Genomic DNA, 6,638 nt, shown 5'->3' on the forward strand with positions numbered 1-6,638 from the left:
GCATTAATTAGTTTATCTTGTGAAAATGCTTTCATTTTAATTTAATTTCCGAAATGATGCCATGTTGTTAAAAACCTGCTGGAGTAATAAAGGAGGCGAAACATCCTCCAACTGTCTGCCAATAAAATGCAACAAACACTTTTCATTTGAGACGATATTTTCTTTTTCTCAGTGATACTTTACAAAAAAAGTACATATCTTTCATAAAATTTTCAAGTTGGTTTTGATTTTTGTATTTTATTTATTTCACGTTGTGACTAACAGTGCCCCTTCTTGCTTGCTTATTATTCTTATTATTTTTTTTGTCTGTTTAATCATTCTAAGACAATCACAAAAACCAGGCCTAAATTGCTGTAAAATAACTCCAACTCCAAAATAACCAAGTCAGAGTGATATGACATTTGAAATCATCATTTTTATAACTATTTGGTCTACTTTTTCACATTTACTAGCTGGGTTTGCATTATATAATGCAAAAGAGGGAAGTAAATTCAACTTGGCATCTAATACTTCAGGCAAAACTGCAGCTCCATCTGTTTACCTCCGGTGATGTGACTCTAGTGGATTTTTAATGTAGATACTGTACTATCAGATGTCCTAATGCATATCTGCAGCCCAAGCGTACATCAAGTAAGATGCCCAGCAGAAGGCAATCACATCATTTCATGAAGATAAAACATTGTCAAAGCGAGTAAGCCTATTAATGTTAGGATTTCTGGGCCTTCTGAACCACTGCCTAAAGGTTGAGAATACAGTTTGTCGTCTTCTCCCCTTCCAGCATATTTTTTTTACGTGTCTCAGGTTTTGAGCCTTGAGCAGAAATTACCTCTGTTTTCATGTTTTCCTCCTCTTCAGTATGCCAGATTTTACATAAATGTGTATTTGGCCTGAAAATAGTTAGTAGACAAGACTTTTGTCTTAAAGGCTTGCATTGGCATACAATATAATATAATGTATTGTAACTATAACTATAATGTATTCTAATGAAATATGTGTTTGTGTGTTACTGAATGAAGTATTTTCCTTCCTCTAGTGGCTGATTCATAAGAAATGAGCCTATATAAAGTTGTGCAATTTCTCAGAAGTAATTAATGATCTTTTAGAAAGAAAATGTTAAGCTATCCATTGAAGCCTGTTTCCGCCAGTGAATAAAAAAAGAGAGAAAGGTAACTAACTATTTTTTTTAAATCTTACAATTCTGACTTTTTTCTGTTACAAATAAACTCGCAATTGTGAGTTATAAAGACTTATAAAAGAGACCCAAAGACGGTGGAATCAGATCCTTCCGGAAGACCTTGCATCTTCTGATCCAAACTCAAAGTTAACAAATGTAAACGTGTTATAATGCCATTCTGAATGAATAATTTATCTGAATGTGGATGGGGACTGGGGCTATCATATCCAAAAATGACCAAGCACCTGAATTTAATCTGGTAAATAATAATTAGATACTATAAGAAAAAAAGGGGGTCAGAAAGCTATATTTTTATGGTTATTTTTGTTTAGAAACCCAAGTACCCCAGTTTAGTGTTTTGTTTTATTATTTTGTTTTATTTTGGGTCTTGACTATTCCTGAAAGTGAGTGAAAATGGTGAGGATGACAATGTGTTGAGTCTTTTTGGATCTTATTTGAAATATTTGCATTATTTTTCCCTGTCCACTTCTTAATATGGGTCACTCTATACTTACATCTACATCATGTAAACACCGTACATCCATATGTTTCTATCACAAATGCATCTGTCTTTCAATATGTTTGTCTGTGTGTCTGGGGAATACTCTGGCTGCTCTCTTACTCTCAGGGTGTCTTACCCTTGTTTCATCGCTCTGGCTTCTCAGTCTCTTGTCCCACAGCGACTACATCTGATGTCTCTCAGCTCCAGCTGCCAGAGGCCCCGATGTCCCTGTGGCCCCCAGGCATTAAGGTGTACAGCAGAAGAGATGTCTGCATTTCCACAGCCTCTCAGGACACCGGAGGGCATAGTCACATACAAAAAGGTGCCCTCTCTCGGAGGCGTTCTATGAATATTGAGATATTTCCTTCTGTAGCTGCAGATGACATACAGTATAAAGATGTTAACAATCTAAATTAAAGGAATAGTCCACCAAAAATGAAAATTCTTGTCCAATGCAAGCTAATATGGGTGATACTTTTATTGTAAACTATAAGGAATATTTAAAGAAAAATGTATATACTATATAAAAATAAAAGACTTAAGTCACACAAAAATTGTCTGAATTTCATTGTAATCAGCATCAGCAAACAAATGATATTAGTTTATCCTAGACCTAACTTTTCTTAACCACATTTTCAATATAAGCAAGGTTTCATAAAATTGATCCAAAGGGAGAGTAAATATATTTATAATAAAATATACTTATGAACAAAAGATTTATTAAAAAAAAAAAAAATGTTTTTTTTTAATATTTACTTTATATTCAGCAAAAATAATAATAGTAATAATTGTTTCTTGAGCAGCAAATCAGCATATTATCATGATTTCGGAAGGACCGTGTGACACTGAAGAATAATGATGCTGAAAATACAGCTTTGCATAAAAATTTAATTAACACTTTTAAAAAAATGTACAGTAATTGTATTTCTCATTGTTACTGTTTTTACTGTACTTTTGATCAAATACATGCAGCTTTGCTGAACAGCCTTATTTCAAAAACATTAAATCTGAGCATAATTTGGCTCTCCGTATACATTTGTGTGAAAATGAGTGCAACATGACCTCATCTATCCATGACTCTGTGCCAAACCATAGGGACAATCTCTGCAGAAATGAGGGCACACTGGGATAATGAAGGGGTGTGAAGGGTACGAACTGTCCCTACGCTTCAATGGCATTAAAGACACTGTTAAGACCTCCATCCTCCAACCTCTAATGATCTGTGTGCATCCCTAACAAACAGAGCTGCAGCAGATTTTGTTGTCAGGATTTTGACTGCCTCATCAATCGTGACATTTCAGACAGTTCGTTAGCATTTCTTGTGAACTCATACAATTATAATGATAAGAGTAAACTGAGGAGCTGCCTTCATCAAAGTAATATGGGGTTTTGAACTTGGATGTATTTCATCTTTGATTTCTTCACTTATTTCAGTTGTTCACGTGTTTTACATCTTTCTGTCACAGAGGAGTCCAAATCTACAGTTTGTATATATATATATATATATATATATATATATATATATATATATATATATATATATATACATATATATATATATATATATATATATATATATATATATATATATATATATATATAATGAATTATTTATGAATTATGTGCTGTCACACAGGGAAATTTCACAGGCTCAAAAGGTCCACTGTCATCTAGCAAGGCACACTGTACAACAGCTTTCGTTCAAAATAATTGTGAGATTTAAACATGCAATTACAAGATAAAAAAGCCAGATTTTTTTTTTCAAGGTGGAAAAAAAAACTCAATTGTGAGGTGTCAGAATAAAATTACGTTTAGATATTAAGTTTACATTTCACAATTCTGAATTTTCAGAACTGTAAGGAAAAATAAATAAAAAGTTGCAATTATTATATTATTATTATTATTTATTTTTTTTATCCATGTCAGGATCCCATTGGAATTATGAAATTTCACAAATTGTATCGCAGAATTTTACTTAAATTCAAACAATAAAAAAACTATTATTACACTTCACTTTGAGTGCATCAGTTCATTATTAAATTAATTATTATCCATTTTTTGTTAGCAACCTTGAATTTGTATCCCCAGCTACCAGCACAGTATATCCAATTGTAAGTTGTTTAGGTACTGTAACTGTAGGTTTGTCCAAACCACTAAGAGCAGTAAACAGCGATGGAGTTCATTGATTTAGATCTGTGAGCAAACAAGGACACAACACTGTCCTTCTGGAGCTGTTTCTGGTCTTACCCATCTTCACTCAGCAGCAGAGACCAAAGGCTGGCGCTTTATAATTAAAGTGCACAGGATTATCTGTGTCTGAGGCCCAGAACACATCACGGGAACGCCCCGTCAAACATTAAACGCACAAATGCAAGAACACGCCACTTCAAATGTTTGCTCACTGGCCTGGAGCTAAAGGGGTTAAGGCTAATCCTCTCAGAGTTTAACTGCTATCAGTGTCCTGCAAGGAAATGTAAGTGGAATGAAGTCAGGAGGAGGTTTTGAAAAGGAGGAGATGTTCAGGATAGTTGGCATGCGTGGGTCTCCATCATTTTGCAGCACAGTGAATGAGGTGTTTGTGCGTGTTTATTGTCAACCTAATGTGAACTTCCACTTTGTAAAAAAAAAAAAAAAAAAAAAAGATAATTGTGACATTTTATCTCACAATTTGGACTATTTATTTAGAGTTTTTATCTCGGAATTCTGACTTTGTCTTTTGATACTATCTTTATATCTCACAATTCTGAAGAAGTCTGAATGTTCTTTGGGGAAAAAAAAGATTATAAGTTATATAAAATCAAAATATCTCCATGTCTCCGTCTGCGTTAGAGCCGGGAGTGATAACACAAGCAATGAAGCGGTTGTGATTTACTATGTCGGATAAAGTCGGACATACTAATGTATTCAACTTCATAAAGCTTGGTTACTGTTCTGCTCTATCAGTTGGTACAGTTTTCAGGTAGAGTTCAGCAGAATCACTGATCGTCAAATACAATTAGATCTGGATCACTGTCTTAAGTCGACCTGGAAAGTTCTGTCAGCCTCTGGCGTAATAGATTTATTCCCACAATGCCCTGAAAAGGTCTTGTCCATTGCTCTCTCTCTCTCTCTCTCTCTCTCTTTCTTCCACGTGTCTGGCCTAGATTCCTTTATCTTGGAGAAAAGCAGAGGAGAGGGGAATGCTGTAGGTGTTTGGACCCCTCCTTTCCCCATCATCCTCTCCTCCGTTATTTCCTCCTCGGGGAATCAAGCCCCATCTGCTACCCAGTGTGTCCTGTGAGGAAACCGAGGGAAAGGAGGCTGTTCCTGGGCTCTTTAGGGGCCGCTTTGGAGCTCCCTTCATACACAAGACCGCAGATGGAATCTTTCCCTAGTTTGTGTTTTATTTTCAATGTCTTTACTTGTCAGGCTTTAGACAAAGAGCAAAACAACGCCACTTCAGATATTTCGCTATGCCAATCCACATCTTCAGTTGCTATTGTTTTTCACATTAATAGTGAAGTCTCATAAAAAAAGTAATATTTCAAGATGAATACCTAGTAGACTGAAGGAACTTGTTTGGTTATCCAGACTTTTTTTTTTTTACTTTTTTCAAAAAAATAAATAAAAAAATAAATAAATATTCAGTGGCCATGAAAACAAAAGAGTGCTAAATAGAACCCTTTTTTATAGGGTTCCATAAAGAACCATGCTTTGAAAATTCTATATAGGACCTTAATGGTGTTATAAATAACCTTTTAATGATCATTTATTTCAATTAATATTAGTATTTTAACATGTTTATATCATTATTAATATTATTTGTATATATAATTTGTTAATATTGTTTTTTACTCCTCTATCTGCCTGGTATAACAATATCCTGCTGTTCCTCATGATTAACCGTGTTGTTTCAGAAAACTGCTCAAGCTAAACACTGGAGTGTGTCTACAGGCATGATAGTTATGATCGTCACCGTGTATATCATTTTGATCTTTGGTGATCCATTTTTGAGGCCAGATATGAGGTTTTCTTCGTCTGCTAATGGTTAAATGCTCACAGGATCTTATAAAGGGTGGTTTTCTAAAAGGATTTCCAGATTTCTGAAAGGGTGAAAATAAGGGTTTCTGACCGGTCTATTGAGTCCAGTTTATTTGTACATCACTACACGTCTCTGTAGTGAGGAATGACTGTTTTAGACTGTCGTTCTTAGCTCTTCAGCTCTTACACAGATGCCCTGTAATTATCCAAACAGAATGGGAGAGTTTCAAACCCAAAATAGTTCTAAGATGGGCCAATTATATGGTGTTGAGAGACCGATTTTCACTGAAAATGTGAATGGGTGTACTAGTATTCAGTGTATTTTCAATAGAAGTGTAAGAGCTACATTCAGGATTCAAACTGCAGTGCGATAAACAACATGATGCTGAGACTCAATGCTGTCTATTCATCTAAAAATGAAAAATCTGTCATCATTTACTCACCCTCATGTTGTTTTAAACCTGTAAGAGTTTCTCTTTTCTGTGGAGTACAAAAGAAGATATTTTGAAGCTAATGAGTAATGTAGGGATGACTGTGTTAATATTACTGTATTTTATATCATAGAATAAAACTTGAATTAACTTGGGAACAATGGAACCAGAAGTTCCAGCATTTCAGTGTATTGGCCTGCAGATATATGTCACCCTTTCAGCACTCTATGATTTTCATTTGCCTTTATGTTTTTCTTGAATAGCCGGATATATCAGTAGTGCAAAGACTGAACAGCATGATGGGATCCCATTAAAGGAAAACACTGCCACTATGTGGCTGAATATTCTCAAGCAACCATTGTGTGAGAAATCTAAAGAGTTACATTGCTTTCTCTACATTCTTCTTTATACAGGTGCATCTCAATAAATTAGAATGTCATGTAAAAGTTCATTTATTTTAGTAATTCAACTCAAATTGTGAAACTTGTGTACTAAATAAATCTGTAAAAAA

The sequence above is a fragment of the Carassius auratus genome, unplaced genomic scaffold (assembly GCF_003368295.1).
Source record: "Carassius auratus strain Wakin unplaced genomic scaffold, ASM336829v1 scaf_tig00217687, whole genome shotgun sequence".
NCBI classification, from domain to species: domain Eukaryota; kingdom Metazoa; phylum Chordata; class Actinopteri; order Cypriniformes; family Cyprinidae; genus Carassius; species Carassius auratus.